At 39.6% G+C, this 21,615-nt stretch overlaps 1 protein-coding gene across 1 annotated transcript in view; it reads right to left on the reverse strand.

Moving 5' to 3' along the window:
* The window catches only part of RASSF8 (Ras association domain family member 8), an 89,631-nt gene that overhangs the window by 29,452 nt on the left and 38,564 nt on the right, over positions 1 to 21,615 (reverse strand). The window contains 1 exon segment of the mRNA XM_050914011.1: positions 17,940 to 18,038. The gene's annotated coding sequence lies outside the window, so the exon portion shown is untranslated.

Genomic DNA, 21,615 nt, shown 5'->3' on the forward strand with positions numbered 1-21,615 from the left:
GCCCTTTGGGAGTACACTTGTCCCTCCAGAAGGAATTTTAACATCATTCCTCCTATCATGGTGGATCTTCACCATATGTCTCAACTTAATTATGAGATGCCTGGGATGCCAGGCCCTGGTGCTGAAGAACATACAGTCCAAGTTAAACAAAACAGCATCTCTGCTGCTCAGTAATGCTGTGTGAAGAGCTGAGGTGCTCATGTACTCTCTGGGCTACCATCACACTGCTTATGAAGTACGAAGTCCAGCTTGCGTTTCTTTTTTGAAACAGAAAAGAAAATCAGAGATCCAATTAGGACATTTTTAGTTTCCACTGCTCTTACCAAACTTAAAAAAAAAAAAAAACAGTATCTGCTTCTGTCAACTCCTCATCTCCACAGAAACATAGAGGACAGGCTGTGTAGTCTGGAGAGCTATTAGCCATTAGCAGCAGTGAATGAGTTAGACAGGGTTAAGGATTTAGAACTTTGCGACAGATCTTAACAAAAAGAGTCTGGCCAGTTTTCTTTCAAATGAGAAGTGGTTGCTGGGATTTCTAATCTTTATTGATATGCAGCTATGGAAGTGTACAATACCAGGTAACATTAGGAGGCCAGAATGGCTTATTAAGCACAATTACCTAGCAAGCAATCCAAATCCCAGAAAGAACTCAAGGGGAAGTGCCCACAGAAAGTTTCTGCTAATTGTAAGATAGTGAGCAAATAAAGACCTAAATTTATCCAAAATATAAAGCATTAATGAGTCCAGACATCCAAAACATGACATCTAAATTAAAAAAACAATTACATAAGTATAATATATCAGAAAAGAGAATTAAAGTCTGGAGTTTTTTTAATGATCAAATTGAAAAGCCACATTAAACATCAATGTCCAAATTGCCCATGTGCTTCTAAGCTTCTTTATCAAAAAGAAGGTATTAGGCATTAACAATCCTGGGGAACAGTTCAACATTCTGTGGTTTGGACATCTTCAGCACAGTTGTATATCAAGTTTTCTTGGTTTTCCATGCAAAACAGAGAGTACAATAGAGTTTTACATTATATGCATATAATGCAGGCCAGCTTAAAAAAAAAAAACCAAAACCACACCAGAACTGTACAAGTCCTTGGAACATCTGTGTTACTGAAGAGATGACAATAAAAGCCTATAGTTTCAATAGCAACTAATTTAAGATTATTCATGTAGCACATGTTTCTGTGTGTTTCATATGTTCAAGGGACTTTAATTTCCAGAAAGTGCTGAGGCCTCAGGCTCCGCAACTTCAATCACTTCAAACACCTCAAATGGAGTGGCCCAAAGTAGATGTACTCCAGTGACTCAAAATTTTGATCTCATTTGCTAAGATCCCCATCTTCTGGTTTTTTTTGCTTAAGGTTTTCACTGCATATTTTCATTCTAAGGGCAAACTATCTTTGTGTTAATTATTTTAGATCAGTGAACTTCAAGTTTTCCAAGGAACCCCTGGCAATTTAGTCACCTAAAGAACTCTCCTCCTCCTCCTGCTTTCCTCTCTCCTCATCTCAGTTATAGAAACAGCTTCTAGTGTCACCATCCCTCCTCACAAAATGATTGCATTGTAACAAAGTCCAATAAGCAAAGAACAAGGTTCTGGAACCAACACCGATTTAAGTCTTCATGATCTTCTCCCTTCTCCTTTTCTTCTTCCTTTCTTCTGTTGTGTAAACAATGCAGCCACTGGCATGGACAGAGCTGAGCAACCTCCACAATAGCAGAATAAGGCAATATAATAATTGAAAACATATCCTGCAGCTTGATAGATGTACAGACAACACATGCAGTTGTTATCATTAACTTTATACTAAAGGCTATTGTATACTATATGGGGAATGTATTAGGATGGTTACAATAATTTAATGGTTATCTGCTGGAAACCAAATACAGCAAATTGGGCATTGTAACAGAATTTGCAATGGCAGTTCTTTGCATTTCATGATCCTGCTTCTCAATGTATCCATATCCATTCAAAACCAGGAGAACTGGAGTGCTCAAACCTTTATCATTTTAGAGCGGAATGTTCTTGCATAAGTAGTAAGTTGTGTACATAAAGGTACCCCATGCTGAAGTCCTTTGAAAGGTATTGCTATTCAGAAACAGCCATGTTTTGTAGAAATGCAGTTGCACATCTCTGAAGGGAAGGCACTGAAAGAGGCCAGATTGCAAGGCAGTGGCCTTCCACGGGGAATGCGAAGATCCTAGACTGTCCCTAAGCCCCTAGAACACACTTTCAGCTCTGCTGTCTACAAGCTGGTGTGACTGTTCACTCAACTCCTGCTCAGATTTTGGCTAACACACAGCTCATGCTAAGGCCTGGTCTATGCTGGGAGCAGCACCATTAGGTCAAAGTGAGGACAACACATAGGTAGGACACAGTGGCCAGAAAGAGCTAAAGGTCATTATGTAGCCATTATCATCTGCAGCCTGCTGTCTCCTGCAGCCATAATCCGTGCATACTGCTTGTCTGGTAGTTTCTTCAGAATCTGCTAACTCGTGGAAACAGTATAGACCAAACTTCCAAGCTGGAAGGTATAAATACATCAGCTTACCAAAAAGCTTTTGAAACAGATTCAACAGCAGCTGGACTGCTGAGGCTTTCATGCTTCCTGGTGTGATACATGGGACGCCTACACCATGATGGAGGAGGAAGGAGGAACACTCTCACCACCAGCTAGGGAACTATTTTGCTCATAGGTGCACAAGTTACGAGTTATGAATTAGAGAACTTGAGTTAGAAGCCTCACGAATTAAGTTATGAATTAGTGAATTCACGTGTTAGACTAGTCTGTACAAAGGGGACTGAGCCCTTGTTTATCGTGTTTGTTTGTTTTCTTTCCTAATGAGCTCATAAAATAAAGCTTAATTTACAGAGTATCTTGTCCTATAAATTTGAGGGATCCAAATGGACCGTGACAGCTACATACTGATATTGATAAGAAAAGAACACACTCTTCACAGTGTTCCAATCACAAAGTTTTGATTGGTTTCCTCTTTTTGCTTTTAGAGGCAATATAGTTCAGCAACATTTTGAAAAGAAAGGATTAAACCTGCTCTCAATGGAAGAAATCCAGTCCCTGCCCTAAAGATCACAGTAAGGTCACTTTAAATGAGTTTTCACTATAACCTGAAATTGAGTGCAATTCCCTCCTCAACATACTGACCAGCCTAAACTTTGACCTGGAAGAGCTACTATCATTGCCTAAGAATTCATCTGTGTGTATGCAACCAGCACAGTCAATAGTAGATGACAGTAGTTTATATTTCTCTGTAAAATGAAATCATGTTGCACATGGATTGCAAGAAGAAAAGTGCAATCAAAGCTTTCAGCTCTTATTTTCATTCCCAGCCCGGAGAGGAAGCAGTTTGCTTTCACTGCAATATCTGCATCCTTTGTAGGTGGTCAAGTCTGTTGTCCTCCCAGGGGAATAAAGAAAAATTCTATGCATGGAAACCTAGGAGTTTCCAACCCTCTATGTGGGAGTAGTCCGCAGAAGAGAAAGCCTTTAATTAAAAACAACTTTGGAGCTGAAGTCCTGCTTGTTCAACTGTTTGCAGTCCTTCCACTTACAGAAGCGCACTAGGATCCTAGATATAGGAAGCTGAAACATTTAGGCTGAACTAACCAAACCTGAGAGCTTTCAATGTTAATAATATACTTTCTTGCTTTAGTAGTGCTTTAATACTAGGCGTGTTCAGAGATAGGGTATAATACCTCCAAGCTATTTCTGAAATCTTTGCTTTCACAAAGTTAAGGCACATTCAACTACAGCATAAACCTATACTCATACAATCTCATGCCTTTTACTGGAGAAACAGAAAAAAGCTAGAGAATAGTATCACTTTATCTGAATTCCACTGCTAGGGCTGAGGTCATACTGTTTCCATGTGCAAACACCATGTGGTATATCCTGCACTTTGCTGACAAGAAGCAATCTAATACTAGGCTTCTGAATCCTAAACAAACAATATTGTAATCCACTGTCAGCTGCACAATAACTGCTGCGCTCTGTCAAAACATACTTTTAAGGATAAACATGCTAAGAAAACCTGCAGGAAAAAAGATCAGATACTAGCCCTGCCTGAGTTCTAATGCTTTCTTCCATGTGCCATCACGCTTCAAACATTATGCTTGCAGAAATGCAAAAGCAAATGAGTTCTTACCTTCGCATCAGAACAAACAGACTGCTGCACAAGCACTTTGAAGAATATTATTTAGAATCACAGTGTCAGAACAGATATCTGAGCAGCATGGTTTCAGGCTTGAAACCAAACTCCAGCTGATAGTACTTCAACTTTCAGAACGGACAGGAAAAACTTTAGAAAGCAGCATTTAAGACTGCAATGAATGACATTGACTGGAAGCAACTCTGTAGGGTTACATCCTCTGGTAAAGACAGACCAAGAGAAAGGCTTCCTTACAGGCATGCTGGACATTGCTACATTCTTTCTGGGCTCCAGGAATGGACTTCATAAAACCTGCAGCACCAGAGCTCCCTATTCAGTGCAGCAGAAGAACAGAGATAAATATTTGGGGACAGCCACCGAGTGTCAGTGTGTCCAAGCCCCCCCGAGACAGCTGCACCTGCAAACACATCTCTCTTGCGTTCAGGCTCTTCAGTCAGGCTGGGGAACTTCACGGCTCAAAGTCCTTCTCAGGAATTTTAGTACCTAATTCGTTCCTTTGGATTTGAATACTAGACTCAGGGACGAGGACGAGACTATATGTAGTAGCTCAGAGCATTTACCTCGGAAGTGGGAGAGGAGGGTTCTACACTTTTCTTTGCTTGAAGGGCCTCACACCCCATCTTTTACTTTCAGATAAGTATTATATTAGATGATGGCATATATCATTCCTCTTGTCATGAACCCAAGAAAACCCCCAATGTACATGAGACTGCGGAAAAAGCAAGAGGGATTTAGCTCTACAAATCTGGTAATTAAAGGCATTCTTATGGTATGGAACAATTTTCAGTTCTTAATACTGCTTACAGAGTTTGGATTTTTAAAAAAAAAATCCTTTCATAGAAATGAGTATTTCTGGCATATCAGTCCTGGCAGCAAAGATGAGAACTCAGGAAGCTCACACTGTAGGTTTCCCAAAGCACAGAGAGAAAAGTGTGTACCAGGGTCTCCAGTACAGTACCATCGGGTGAATATTAGATTAACTTTCAGAGGGTGAAACACAAAAGCCATCTCTCAAACACTCTAAAAGGCCAACAGTGAGTAAAAACAAGACCAGATGTATATCCCTGCATCAGTTATTTGATAATAGGAAAAAAATGAAAGTTAAACTCTTATAAAAAACCCCAATCATTTAGTATTCTGCAAGCATTAATCAAAGGGAGGAAAGCCTGAAGACAGACACACCTTCACACTAAACAATAAACTGAAAATATAATTCACTGATAATCTTTCAGATTTTCAGTATTTTAATATACCACGGGGACAGCAAATTTTGAAGAAAGCACATTCCAAAGCAAAACAGTATATTAGATTCCTTATAGGACATGCTTTGGACAAGTGCTGGATAATCCAGTCCAGTCTCAGAAGTTCTCTCCATCCTAAATTGCTCTGTGACTCTTATTGCCTGTCAACATATAAGGGCAGGTTAATATAAACACATGCACATTAACCGGGAAGTTAAACAGTCAGTGTTTAGCTTACCTGAAGCAACTTCTAAGTCATGAATCAAGTAAGACTGACTGTTCAAATGAATCAGCATCAGAAACTGTTATTAAGTTCTGATTTCAGCATCCAGGGAGCAGTCAGAACAGTTAAACCTTCTGTCTTGTTATGCTAATAGATAACTACTAGGATTTCTTGCTTCTGCTGACACTTCTTGTGATGTTGCAAGATGAGAGGAAATGTAGAGTGCAGTACAATATAATTGGTAGATAATATCCAGGCTCCAGTCTTTTTCAACTTTCTTGCAGAGGTCAAGTTGCCCTTCAAGTACTTTATGAAACAGGATTTCACCTTGAAGCCCAACCCAAGTTATCTAATCTATGGTTAGTTTTAACCTTGAAGTTGTCTCTGTCAGACAGAAGTGCCAAGGATGTTGCCTTGGCCCAAACACAGTGGTAGAAAGCACTCATTTTCTCAAATGGAGGGGGTCTACCACAGAACAACGTTATTTCCATGCTCGCTGAAAGACAACAGATTCCCCCTAAAACTTTTGAAATAGTCCAGCATGAAGAAATTTTTGTTAACATAGAGATTTGAGATCTGCACAAAACTTTCCTAACCTACTTATGTCCTGTGGCATTAGTGCCAGCTCACTGCAAGAACATGTGGAAAGAATGAAGGTGTAGACTGAGCTTCAGGCTCCGAGATCCTTAAATTGGCCTGGGGCAATACCTGTGTAGAGACTACAGGAAATCTCTTGCAGAGGTCAATCTACAGTCTCAATACTTAGCCAGCAGTGGCACTCAAAAAACCCCAAACCCCACACTCCAAATCCCCTGCATGACTCCCGAGAGAACATAAAAATCAGCTAACAGGTCGTAATGACTAATTACGCACAGGTATTTGCTCATTGCAGCAAGAGAAAGCTGAAGAAAATGCGAAACACTAAAACACAGTGTAAAGCCTAATTAAAAATAGGAAACCTTAATTCTATTTAAATCCAGTTCAGCATAAATCACTGCCAATGGAGCTTATCATCTAAAACTGTCAAACAGGCACAACCTTCCTCTCGCTTAATAGAGGAATCAATCCAAGTAGGCCAGATGTCAGCTAGCACTGAGTGTGGGATAAAGTATTGAAAGACAAAAATTTTGTTAAGTAGTGAAGTGAATGTAATGAAAACCAAACAGAACTGCTAAGGGACCACTGCGGCACTCAAATCCTCCTAGCTTAAAACTAGGGAATTCAGCATCAGAACCACTTGCCCAAGCTTATCAAGACACATACACAGCTCAGTCTCCAGTTTACCTCTGTAGTTTCATACAGAAGGGCAGATGACAGTTTTAGAAACACTCTTTAGGAGGAACTATTGCTACTTTACTTTTATTTAAAAAAAATAAAAAATAATCACACCATCTTGTACTTTTCTACAAGCTTTCAAGTGAGTGGATACCACATCCATTTGATTAGTAAGCACTTTATCTCATTAGTCCTAAATTTCTGTGCAAACTTAGCAGGGAAAGCGTTGCCAGTATATGTAGGAAAAGGTTATACTATTATAATGCAGGCACATGCCTTTATACCCCTGCAAAGAGGTCTACTGCAGCTCAAGAGCATATTTTACCAATGCTGTGCATATCTCAGATCTGATATAAAAATAAAGTGATTGATTCAATTTAGAATCTCTAACAGAATAGACTTTACATGTCACAGTAAAAAGAGAATCTAAACCACTTGTGATAGACTATGACATACAGGTCCCTTTCCATGTTATTTTAAAACATCGATTTTTCTTTACCTGTAAAGCACTTCTATAACATGTTACTGGCACTGAGATAGCAAAGAGAAGCTGGTGATTTAAGTAATTCTGTAGGTACTTTTGACACATGTCCCAGGAAAGTAAAAGGCATTTGAGATTCCACTGTAAAACTGCATTACCACCTATATTTTCTAGATAAAGTTCTCTTTTCAGTTCAGCCATAGCTTCGCATAGGGTAAGATTTATATACCCACTACAGAATTGAAAATGGGAAGTTTAATATGCTACTCACAGAAAGCTGTATTTTCTCCTATCTCAGACCACACGAGCTGCGAGATGGAAACTACTGCTACAAGTTATTTTTCTAGGGGTTCCCTGCACTCACATTTAAGTTTTGTATTTTGTAGAGCTATGCTTCAGTGAAGAAAATGAGGTTCTTGAGCTATGAAGACAGCAAAGATTCACTCCCCACCCCTTACTCCCTCCCCCCCCAAAGCCCCCCAACCCTCTAAAGAAACTCTTTAAGGGTATATTGAAGAGATTGAACTAGAAACTGTCAACTACAACAATACACTGCTGATGTCCTTTTCCTTTGTTTTCTTCTAGTAAAACCATTGTACTTTTTCTACAAGGTTAGTCCTTCAGATACAAAATAAACAAGGAAGAAGGGTGATTTCTTTTCCTCACCAAATTCTGAAGTAGATTCCAATACCAAGATATGAAATAGTCTTAAATCTTACCAAAAAGCTTTCATTACACCTATTCATCAGAAGCTAGGTTAGCAGTACTACTTCAAATATTTTTGTTTAGTCATTACTCTGTTGAGAGAATCGTCTTAAGACATTTTGTTTGGAAGCTAGAGTACTAACTCACCCAGGACCCCAGCATGCTAGGGCAGGAGAACAGAGCATCCCAACCAGCAACCAAAGAGCTCTGAAGACCAGGGATAGCATGGAGATTCAAAATGGGTATTAGGAAAAACTTCTTTTCTAGGAGGGTAGGGCAACCCTGGAACAGGCTAGCCAGGCTGGTTGTGAAAACTTCCACCCCTGTAGGTTTTCAAGACATGGCCAGACCAAATCCACAGCTGACTTTATACTGTATTGGTGATGGTTCTGTTTAAGCAGGATGTTGGACTACATCACCTCCCAAGGAACCTTCCAGCCAATACTTCTGTGATTATGTGAAAAAGGTGAGAAAAGCATAGGGGAGAAGGAATTAGATAGCTTGCATGTTCTCAATAGTAGGCAAAGATTTATGACTTTATCTGACAAGGACTCCCACATGGTGTTGTTTTTCAGAATCAATAAATAATTTAGACAAACCCTGCTGAAAATCTCTGATAACACTATGTTTGGCAAAAATACTTCTCATATGGCTGAAATGACCCTGTTAACATGCACATAAAGCATGTAAAGACACCCAACAAATTTGCAAAAGGATTTTTGTCACATTTGAGTTTGAGAGTCTGTACTACCATGTACATTTATTTGTACCTCCAGTGTGTACTGTCTACATACATGCAAAATCAGGAGCTGAGCTAGAGCACATACAAGCATATTGACCAGCAAATCATAGTGATGAATGCATCACTAACATATGGCATGGCAGAAAGTAGCCTACACATGCTTTAGACATGGACTGCCAGCATGCTTTCAGCAACAGAGAAGCATGAGCAGTGCATCACCCTTAATATGGCTCACATACTGAAGTCAAGAAAATCATACAGGTTTACTGAGAGAGCGAGTACAGAACTAAGCCAACACCACAAGTTAACAAGAGATATACTTTAATATATCTCATGGTTCTTGCATTCACTTGTATGCCATGACTTTTATTTCAAAGAAAGGGGTGGAAAGTGGAGTCGTGTGGAAGGGAGGAGATGCACAGGCCACACATGCTGCACACAGTGTTTACAGCTAGCTGGGAAACAAGCCACTGCCACACCGTTGCCCACCTCCAAAACTGAACAACTCCCTTTTTTCCAAGACGTCCGATCCAAAAAAACCATTATCATCACTGGTTACACTGAAATGCCAAGGCCATATTAATCGCTACATTAAATTTATTGAATAAAGCCTTTTTTCTATATTTAAAAGTCTAGCAAGCTTCTTCCATCTATTTTAGATTATACTTGGAAATACTTAAAAACAGTAAATAAGCTTCATCCTTACAGGACCCTCAGTAGAACAACATGTTTCAGCTTCCTGACTGTGTATCTACTTCAGATGCAAGTCTTCTGATGTTTATATAATTATTTGACCAGAGCCAATCAAACAATTTGTTTGTTTGTGGTACAGGAAGGGCACTAACAGCATTTTCTTTTCAAGTACTGTTATAGCTATCTGACCCTGTCTAAGCCTCTCGAAATCAAGTGCATTTCTGAAGTCTTACATTTCTAAACCAAGTTAAAAACATACAAAGAGCATTATTTTCAGAGGAAAAAAATCCAAACCTATCCACAAATGAACACCACTGTACAGTCACTCCTCTCCCCATTTACTGAAAACCCTGTTTGAGCAGGCTCATTAATTATCTGTCTTCCTGTCTGGATAGACAGGGCTCTAAAAGCATCTAAATAACATCTAATAACTTTTTCCAGCATGGGAAAGAAGAGTAGGCATACACACAGTAGCTATGTTTTAGTTACTCTCTTTTTACCTTTTACATGAAAAAGGTTGCCAACAAAATTAAGCATCTATTGTCCAAGTATGCTCCAGAATAAGATATCTCTGTTTCAACTAATAACAGCAAACTACTGGTGATGTATTTTATGATACTAAATTAGTGTAACAGTGTTGGAGTTTGTACTTTGCAAGTAAGGTTCTTGGACATGGTAAGAGAACACACATTGCCAATCTTTATTGCATAATCTATGAAGATCATCGCAGTTTGCAAGATCATATTTTCCACTCATAAACACAAAGAGAGAGCCCCAAGCCTAAAGAGGCTCAACACATGCTTCGCTTCATACATACTAGTAGATTCACAGGAAAATTAAGCATACACATAATGCCTCTTGAGAGCAAAGATCTGACTATAAACATCTTTAAAAATACAACCTTTCTCCAAATCAGAGTAGAAGTGAAATAAAGTTATAAACCTCCTAAACTACATTCTGACTTCAGATCAAGTACTTGTGCTAAAACTACAGTTTTACTTAGTGAAATGCTGTAAGTGCACAAATGCATATACCAGTTCCTTGCCAACACCCTGGTTTAAGAGGTATTTATCCAAAAAAGTGAGATGAGGATCTCCCAGGCCCTAAGGAATTGTGCTGATCATCAGGCTACAGGATTTTGAAGAAAACCATTCCAGACACCTTCCCATTTCACATGCACAATTAAGGTGTTTCCTGCAGCAGGGACTTGAACCCCAGGAATCTCCCAGAGACACAGTCGTCGAGAGAGAGAGAAGCAAACTGTCTCAATGTACCCAAGTGAGGAGATTCAGCTTAGGAAATCCTGTAGTCTGGTTGTGGTAGAAATGTCAGTTCAAACGCCCTCTGGCAAGGGAGAGGCTTGAACGTTATCTAGAAGTGTGCTCGCCACTGATCTATTAAACAAAAGCATAATACAATAAGTTCTGGCAGTCTAACACTTTGCTTCCCTTCCTTCCTAATAATCCAAATTGATGGGAAAGCCTGGGGATGAAAAAAAAAGCTGAAGAAAAAAAAGGGGGGGGGGTGGGTGGTAAAAAAAACCCTTAATTTTTAATTTTTCTATTTTGAAAAGGACTTTGCTGGTGAAATGAAAAAGACCACTCTGAAAATAATAATTCCTCACCCAGCTCAAAGAGACACATAGAACCACAGGATATTTGTTTTTAGACGCAATCTGGAACCTTAACCTTTTAGTTTTGTTTGAAAGCACACGGGCCTTCAGTCTTTTTTTGCGAAGAAACAAAGCCTTGCTATATGGAATTCAAAGGGATGCTTTGTCCAAAACGTAGTAATCTTGTTACAAGTGACAGATGTCAGGCTTGGCCAGCTCTGTGATACGTGGTGTGGTTCTGCAGCTTCCTGAAGAAGCTTTAAGACTTCAATTAGAAGTCTCCTCAGACCTAGGAAAGGTTATACAAAAGAAATCTGAAATTACTTTTAAAAGTATCGAGCTAGACTTAAAGAGTGAAGACAGGCATTCGTGTTTCTCTTCCTATTTAGTGATGAATGATCTGAATATTAAACTTGAACGTATCTCTAAGTGAGATTTTTGCAGATTTAACAAACGAGATAGACTTTAAATTTGACTCCATTTAGCTGCTATTTTTTCTTCCTCGCTTCAAGATACAATTACTAAAGTATGTTTCCTTAACAACTAAAAATCAAAAGGTAAACTTTTATTTCTTTAAAGCCTAGAAATTCTCAAACATTGTGAAGCTATCCTTTGTAGGAAGCAGTCTACAGAATTGCCAAACCGTCATGGAAAAAAGAAACAAGATCGTATCAGAATGACATGCCTCCAAAAGCAGAGTTTCTTTCCTGCCAGAGAGAGAAATTACTATCGTGCATTGCAATTAGTGCAAAAAATCAATACTATCTTTGCAGTTGCAGGCTGGGAAAACTACATTTTTAGTTACTGCTATGCAAACATCAAGTGGAAAGACTGAGCTGTTGTTAGAAGTTGGATAACATGCATATTTTTTCCTCTCAAATGTTTAGCGACTGTGTATCATTAAACACCCATCAGGTGAGGTCTTCTGCATCTTGTTACTAAAAAATTGTAGACTATTGCAGAATTCTTTAGCGATCAATAAATTAATAAAAAACAAACTATGACTTCAAAAAGGTCAGTCAGGCCAGCTTAAAATTTAGGGTCCACAGAAAACACATGATCCCATTCTTTTCACTGCTCTACAGAAAAAGTCTACCCAGCAAGTGCAGCAGTGAGAGGATGCAAACTTTGCCAAAGCTCAATGAATCAATGAACAAAAGTATGAAATGGTTTGCCTGCAACACCAAGGGCTTGGATGCAGCAACCCGTGTCTTAAGTAGTAAAGAACAAATCGAACATTTTTGAAGCAGAAAGGCTAGGCTTTCCTGTCTCTTCACATAAGTGGCATTTCCACACACCACCCTCCCCGTCATTTATTATCAATACTTCTGTCCTTGTTTCCAGACATACTGTCTCCACTTACATTCCATTTTCAGTTTGCCCTCGGTTGGCAAGAAAACAATGAATCCCAATTCTGAAAAACCACTGGCAGAATTACTATTTTTTTAAACATAAGACCAGTATATTTCCTCAGAAACATAGTCATAGTATTCAATTTTAAACGTATTTCAGAAACTTGAAGTACAGGTGTGACAAATGTAAACAAATCATTTAGATCTGGATATAAGATTTGAGTTTTATGTAAGGACAAATTTACATAGGACAATAAGAAGGGGAAGAAACATCACCCTTAAACGAGAAAGCAAGAAGCTACACATAATAAAAATGTGAACAAGTGAGGAAAAGGAAGAAACAGAGGCACACATCATGGTATCTTCAACTTCAGCTATGCTATCCCACCAGTCTGAACAAGTGCAAGGTCATTAAAGAGCTGCAACACAGATAGCAAGGGAACAAGAGGTACATTGTGCAGTGTTCAACTCCAGAGTGGGGAATGGAGAGACAGAAGAGATGAAAAGCATTTCTTGTAATCCAAAGAATGCAGCAAAATTCAAGGAACCCAGTGATAACATTGTCAGAGCAATCTTGGGGTTTTTTCTGTACTAACTCAAAGACAGTATGAGAAAGGTGTATACACAGTAAGTTGAAACGTGCAAGCAAAGCAATGAAAATGCGAGAGGCAGCATGTTTCCTTTGAGATTATTTCTCACCTCAACCAGAACTTCCTGGCTTGTCAGAGAAAAACTCTCCCTCAACCAGACCCTTTTAGAGAGCACCTGGGAACTTGTTCCATCTCTTCATTCCTTTCAGTAGATACCAGCAGCAAAGATGGCAGGGGGAGGGTAGGGGGGTGGAATCACAGTGAGATCAATGAATGAGATAGTTTCCGATTCATGACCTGGGGCATTCAGATGAAAAAGGAATTCCACTCTGCTTACATGGCAGAAATATGGTTCTGGAAGGGAGCACTACAACAGCTGAAGATAGTAAGAAGAAGCATACTGGGCCAAGTCCAAATGTCCATCCAGCCCTGTAAATCTGTCTCCAACAGGGATTCATCACTAAGCAGGTCACTGATACTGACCTGCACAGTAGACTGTGACTACTTGCATAGTAGATCTTTGAAGCTCCTCATAGGAAAATCCATCACCCTTGAGGGTGACTAAGATTTTTCACCATCTGGTGATATAAACCACATTTATTCTGACTAGCAGCAGCTTACCTTTGCTAGTAAACAGTTCAAAGGCAATTGCAACTGCGACTACAACATTCAAAAGAAACAGTTTTCACAACTACAAAGTCTCAGCACAAGAAAGAGAGCTGTCCTACATGACTTGCATGAAGGAACTGCAGAAGTGAGAAGGGTAGTGCCCCTTTGGAGGAACACGGAGGAGGACCTGAAACCTTGACCGATTGTCATGGTTTAACCCCAGCCAGCAACTAAGCACCATGCAACCGCTCACTCCTTCCCCATCCCACTGGGAGGGGGAGGAGGATTGGAAAAAAAAAAGTAAAACTCATGGGTTGAGATAAGAACAGTTCAATAAGTAAAATAAAATACTAACTAATAATAATAAAAACGTAATAATAATAATAATAATAATGAAAAGGAATATAACAAAAAAAAAGGGGGGGGGGGGGGGCGGGGATGGACCAGTGATGCACAGTGCAATTGCCCACCACCCGCTGGCTGATGCCAGAGCAGTGATCTGCCACTCCCGGCCAACTTCCTCCAGTTTATATACTGGGCATGACGTTCTATGGTATGGAATACCCCTTTGGCTAGTTCGGGTCAGTTGTCCTGGCTATGCTCCCTCCCAGCTTCTTGTGCACCCGCTTGCTGGCACAGCATGGGAAACTGAAAAATTCTTAGCTTAGGATAAGCACTACTTAGCAACAACTAAAACATGAATGTGTTATCAACATTATTCTCACACTAAATCCAAAACACACTGTACCAGCTACTAGGAAGAAAATTAACTCCATCCCAGCCAAAACCAGGACACTGATGCTGTTGTGGAAAAGACTGAGACCTTGCCTCAGTGAGCTAGAAGACAAGAAATACATTGGACATTAAAACTCCTAACATAAAAATAAAAGGAACAAGGAGTCATAGCAAATGCTTAGGGAAGAAGAAAAAGGCTGCAAGAATACTTTATAGTTCTCCTGAAAGCCCTGTTGGCTTCCAACAGGCCCCAGCTCCTCAAGTCACAGGTGTGACATATTTATTAGCCTCAACCAGATTTCTCTTCCACTCTTCAGTCTCCACAGCTTCATGGCAAGGAGTTCCACAGATCTAATTCCTGTGGTATGAAGAATGACCTGCTTTTTGTTTGTTCTGAACTAGGTTCCTATTAGCTTCATTTTATGTCCACCGATTCTTGTGCTGCCAGAGTGAATAAAATCAGTCCTGCTTGCCCTTCATCTCATTCGTGATTTTGTAGGCTTCCCTCCTACATTAAGTTGCCTTTCTTTTGGACTGAAAAGTCCTAGCTTGCTAAATTGCTTATATCTCTCATCACCCTTACTGTCCTCCTCTAAGCATTTTCCAGTTCTGCTGCCGTCTCTGAGGTGAGGGAACCAGACTGCAAAGACTATCCAAAGCTTGCGGGAACCACAGATTTATATATGGGTATAATGTTATTTTTCTTCTGTCATTTTATTTATTGATTGACACTGAATAAAAGTGGATTTTTAAAAATTTTTTTTTAAGTACAAAAATCTATTAGGACTCCATGATTTCAGCTGGGAAGAAGTGTTTTATTAAACCACATACTACAAGCTCACCCTTTGTCTTGTGCCCCAAAATAAACAGCAAACTAAAGTCACATAATAATAACAAATTAGTCATGCTTATGAAGAAAAAATTTGGTTTATTCAAAACAATTGAAGGTAAATAAGTAACTCTCCCCATGTGAGGATGGGCAAGCACCATCTTGACGAATTTTCAGCAGGCACATACCTCCTGTTCTCATACAACAAAATTATTCAAAGAGCATAACTCACATGGCTCGTTTCAAAGTGACAGGCAGGAGTGACACTCTAGTCACCTGGCAGCTAGCCACAGACTTGCTCCACTGAAAGGAATTCACTCAAATAATAGTCACAACAAATACTTAAATATTTTAACTTGGCAGAAGAAAACCTGACTCAATAACACCACATTCTCAGTTTCCTGGAGTTACAGGTTAACATACATATATAGATATGCACTCTGGCTAAACACCACCCAGGAAAAATAAGAGACCAGTGTCTTTATAAATTCTGCATGCTGTTTCAGTCAACAGGACTGTCTTCATTGCTGGTACTACTCCACCACACAGAATCATCATATTCTTTAGCAAGAATATGTTGTATTGGTTGTGGGCAGCAATACTCAGAAAAAGTCTGCTTTCGAAATGATCAGCTGATTTATACTAAAGAGATATATAACATGCCTAGAATGTGCGACTGAAAGTACTTCAATGAATAACCAAAAAGACCTTCCAAATACAGGACAACTTAAGACAGTGTCAGTCTCTAAAGCTAGACCCAAGACAGCACAGCATTTTTTTATGCTGTACATATATATGTGTGTGCATGCATATACACATACGTATATGGAATCATAGAATCATTTAGGTTGGAAAAGACCCTTAAGATCATTGAGTCCAACCATAAACCTAACACTGCCAAGTCTACAACTAAACCATGTCCCTAATTGCCATGTCTACATATCTTACAAATACCTCCAGGGACGGTGACTCAACCTCTTCCCTGGGCAGCCTGTTCCAATGCTGGACAACCCTTTCAGAGAAGAAGTTTTTCTTAATATCCAATCTAAACCTCCCCTGGAGCAACTTGAGGCCATTTCCTCTCATCCTATACACTTCAGCAAAGCTCCTATATAGTATACAGAGTGCGTTTTCTATATGCATATGTATATTTCTACTAGTTAACATTCTACATTATATTAAGGACAATGAAAGTAAATACTTTCAGTCATACAATGTTACTGCCTATCCTTACAGGGCTGGAAGAACCACCAATGATAGTGTGCTTCAGCCTTTTCTGTAGTAAGAAAAAGCTGCTGTACCTTTATGCTTGCCTGTACTTCAGATACACAGAACTTAAACACAAGACAAGCTATCATTTTGGCAAATGATCAAAGTACTTTGTCCTGTTTAGTTATACTGGTCCCTCACCTGCTTCAATTATCAACAGAATACTACTACAAAATATTGTATTTGCAATAGAAGTTGTTGTAGAATGGTATTCTACACACAAAAATGCTGAAGGAGGTGTGATTGGTATAGAAGTCTACCACTTAAAAGCTTACATATGTACATAAGACAAATCAGCTTTAAGCAAGGCCCATAAACTGTGACAAGCCAGAGAAGAAATTGCATTCTGCTCACGGACTCCAGAACACATCGGAAGAGTGCGTTTCCCCCACCTGCTTCACTAACTTCATTTACACCATAAAACAGAGGATTCAAAAATCAAAGCGATATGAAAAGTAATACCAATGCATAATCTGACAGTATATACTTTTATAGTGTTTAATTCCAAGTTCTGGTATTTTTCACTACATCAAAAATTAATCACATTGTCAGGAAAAACATTATCTGCTACTGTTTTCTTTTCCTGACATCTGTTCTGGATTTTTGACAATGTCTGACTTGCCAAGCTGAGGATGTCTCGTTATATCCAGCACTGTGTTTTAAATGTACGCTCACATTAAGAATGCGAAACAGTTGGGACTGCAGGGTTGTTGGGGGTGGGATGGGGGGTATTTTATGTAGCCACAGTACTTCTCCTGCAGAACTTTTATTTGAAGAAAAAAACCCGTCCCCCTCCCCAAATGAAGCAAAGGCTCCATACACTCAAGAATTCTATCAAACCAAAGGGGATCGGGGTCCTCTGCTCAGAGCACATCTATGGCACAACCCAAGAGGCAGCTGCAGCCTGCAATCCCCAAACCCATGTGCAGCCACAGCTGATTGCTTGACCTACAAGTCACCTACCAGCTGTTGCTGGCACTGAGAGCTGCTGCCCAAGGCAGCCTGACAACTAGGGGAGCCAGGGACAAGAGTCTCCTCTCATTCAAGGCACACCCTCAGTGGCAGGTTTAGCATTGGGTCTCCCTCTTACATAGCTGGAGAGGGCATATACTTGGGGATCACATCATCACAGGAGAGAGAAACTTGGCAGGACCATTGCAGGTCTGCTCCGGAACACAACTGTTTTGAGAAAACAGATGTCGCACAGAGCAGGGGAGCTGGGATCTTGCTCAGATTTCTAACCTCAGGAAGAAAGGGGGAGTGATGAATATGTGTTTATGAAGTTCTTTAAGCTTTAGAGTTCTTGGCATACTTCATGTGCAAGTACTTTCAGAAGGGAGAAGGAAAACTCTTATTTTAAGTTTTTTGGTCACAACTTCTTACCTGCACATGAAGATAGACAGAGATGTCTTCTTATGCAGTGGGCTTAGCACAATCTGCTACTCCAGGCATAGGTGTCAACTCTGCTGACAAAGTCAGTTGCTAGAAGAAAAAATTGAAACATTGTTATACATTAGTGAAACTACCTTCTTGAGGGTAAAGTCCTATTCCCCCTCCTCCCTTTAATTCTTTGGAAAAAAAAACAGTGTTCACCTAGCACCTATAGATATGGATATATAACAGCCTGCTATGTACAAGTAGTATTTTATTTTTTAAAAGTTAGTTCAAAAGAAATGTGGAATACTGCACTTAATTCGCTACCTCTTATACCTGGTGTGACATTTTCCTACTAAGCGTGGTAAACAACATTTCAGCAGCTTTCTAGAACATCAGGAAAAACTAAGCACTGTATTAGGTAGTCACGAGCATCTACCACTGCTAAATTGTAAATATAGGAGATTATTTCACAATCTTCTTTCCTAATTTTCTTTTTAAGGAAAATAATCCTCAAACTGGAGGTGTTCCAGATGTAAAAACCTCCAAGTGCTCTCAAGCTGCATACCCTGACTCCCTTGCAGTAGTGAATCATGGCCAATGCATGCATAAGAAGTCAAACAAACTAGACAAAGGGTTAGAAATCCCAAACTGCTGATTAAGACTAATGTTGATCAGCTTGGAAGGGATGCTTACTACAATGATGCTTAACAGCATCATTGTGACAGACTTACAAACATTGCCTAATACCATGTCAAAGCCAAGGAGAACATGTGAGAAGTGGTTATTTTTAAACCTTCACCACCAAAGACTTCCTGAATAATATTTTAAAGGAATATATCTATTATGCATAACACTACATGGGAACTTTACAGTTTGACAGAAGCATAGAAGAACAGATCTAAATCAGGAAAACTTTCCTCTAGTCTTTTAGCATCTCCTCTTCCACTGTTGTCAGCCATTGAATTTTGTCAAGAAAAACTGTTTTTCTCCTAGTACCTGTCAGAGCTATATGAAAAGATTCAATAAGCACCAGCTCCAGCATAAGCATGTCATAAGGGTCCAGAAAACAATAAAAACCTCTTAAAGATCTAGAAAGAAAGGACTGGCCTGTTGTAAAACATCAGACCACATGCACTACGCATCAAAGCCCTATAGGAGTAATTCCTTGCTTCTTTATGGCCAAAAACTTCACAATAGGACATTCAGGAGCTCCAGAGATCTCAGGCACATATCAAATCGTTTTCACCACCACTGGCTGAATATGTAGCTTTCTTTCACAAACCAATATTCATTAAATTCCTGAGTTGTCAGAATATGTTTCTGTGAAGTGATGTTTTGTGCTTTCCACTCTGTGGACCCACCAACAATTACTAATGGTTCATATGAGCCTTTTACTTTAGGTCTGAAATGACCATAATCAGTTTTTGGTGAGTTTATGCCTCTCAGCTGAGAAGCTGTAATTTCATACAAGGAAGAAGTGCTTGTTAAACATCCTTAATGTATTTGCTTGCAGTTACATCATAGAACATTGCTTCAGATTCTCCACTCGGGTTTATTCACCACTTAGTCATAACTAGAGTCAAACAGTCGTAGATAATGCTGAACATTCATTTAACCCACCACATCAGGTTAAATCACCAGTGCTTGAGCCCCAGTTACTTATCAATCCCCATATGCACACATTAGATTAGGAAAATAAATCTGTTTGTAGGATACAGACGGTGACTCAGTTAATCCAGAGACTTACATGCTTGAATTTTGCTGGGGGAGGGAAAGGTAGAGAGGAGCGAAATATCACCTCGCTCCAAACTATGAGAGCTCAGCTTCAAGATGCTAAAGTTGTCTTCATCTATTGCAAGCTGATCAACTGCCAAGATACAAGTAGTAAACATTGCAGTCACTGTTCCTTAACTACTCCAGAATACTTTACACCACAGGCAAAGAATAGTGGATTTTTTTAACCTGAGAATGGAGTAGCTGTGATGCTGATCCAGCAGTAGGGACCAACACTTCCACTTAAACAGAGACGCATTATCTTTAGCTCTATTGAAGCACTAAAGCTCTTCTCAGACCACTTTGCAAACTGAGTGGGAAGGAGTAAGGATAAGAGCCACATTCTGTCCTTAGGGACTGCTATTAAATCAGATTCTCAACATCAGCCACTTCCTCTTTGTTTTCCTCAAGCCATATGGCTTCCTGACAAAATCTGTACAAACAATAAATCCATTAATCAAGCCACTGCTGGAGGAAAAGGCACTTTTTTTTTCTTCCCTTCATCAATCCAGACATTTTAATGGAGATGTTTTATGTATTTTATTTCATGGAAGTCCCAAGGAAAATACTAAAGTCTTCTTTGTTCTCACACTGCAGCCTTGTAGACTGGAGCCTCAATTCTAGTTCGTACTTGTAGGAGATCCTGACATGTTAAAATGCAAAAATACTCAGGAATAGAGAGAAGTCAGTCAAGCCAACAAGAAGAGTCCAGCCTTATGGAATCTGTTAGTAGGAATACAGTATAAATTGCTGTCTAGGCTCCCTAGCATACTGTGTCAAGAAACAAAATAACAAAAACTACTTTTTTTTTTAATGTACAGAAGTATGTAGAACGAGAGGCATTAAAAGTCATTTCTATTCCTACAAGGCTCTGAGGAGATGCACACATGCGAATGCCAGAAGCAGGCCACAGGAAGAGCTTCTTTTAAGAGACGCCACAATAAAGGACTTCCCCAGAGGCCAGATTTCTTCGCAAGGTGAACCAAGATGACGAATTCCACACAACATGCTACATAATCTGTTTGGCGTCTCCAAACTGGTAAAATCACGCAGGTGATCTTGTTATTCTCAGATCTTGAGGAAATAAACACCACACATGCAAGGAACTCTATGGTAGGGAGGAAGCACAGAAAGAAGAGTAAGACTTCTAGCTCTTGTAGGTGGGAAACTCCCTTTCTTGCAGGTGGGAAGATCCCACTCTCCTGTGGGAGAGGGGAAAAGAGAATTAAAACCAAACTTAAGCAGGCTCATTGCTTCACCAAACCAAACAAACTTGAGAGACTGCTCAGCTTCAGGTCTGCTGCTCGGTGCCAGTGGGCACAGGAGTATACCAGCTTCATGCTGCTGCAGGGTAAAATTCTGTTCATAAAGAATATATATATACACTGTTGGGCAAGCACATAAAGAAAAAGTGAAAGTATGGTGAAGCATTCCCTTTCCTCCTACTCGATCAATAGGCTCAAAGAGGGTACGAGGCTGAGAATTCAAGAGCACACAAAAGATAACAAAAGAAACAAAGACTTAATTTTCTTTGCTTGCAACAGCTTTTTTGCAACGTCAGACAATTCTTGCACTCTCAGATGTCACTTTGAGACACGTGTGGAGGCTATGTTATCCCTGTCTATCCCAAGCAATTATTCGCATCACATCTTGGAGCCTACCCAGCAAAGAAGAAAGGGGTTTCCTAGTGATGATGGAAGAAGGGAGAACCAAAGACAATTCATCATCTATGATGGCATTACCAACAAAAGCAAACTGAACAAGGTTGACGTGTCAGTCACCACTTTAGAGAACATGAAAATGCAAAATGTCTGTTTTGAGGATCTGTTCCCACCGACGTTTTTTCCAAAACTTCTTTGACTAAACTTTTATTACTCAATAGTCTGCAGTGCAGAAGGAGGATTGGGAA

Source organism: Gymnogyps californianus, chromosome 1, assembly GCF_018139145.2.
Source record: "Gymnogyps californianus isolate 813 chromosome 1, ASM1813914v2, whole genome shotgun sequence".
Taxonomy (NCBI): Eukaryota; Metazoa; Chordata; class Aves; order Accipitriformes; family Cathartidae; genus Gymnogyps; species Gymnogyps californianus.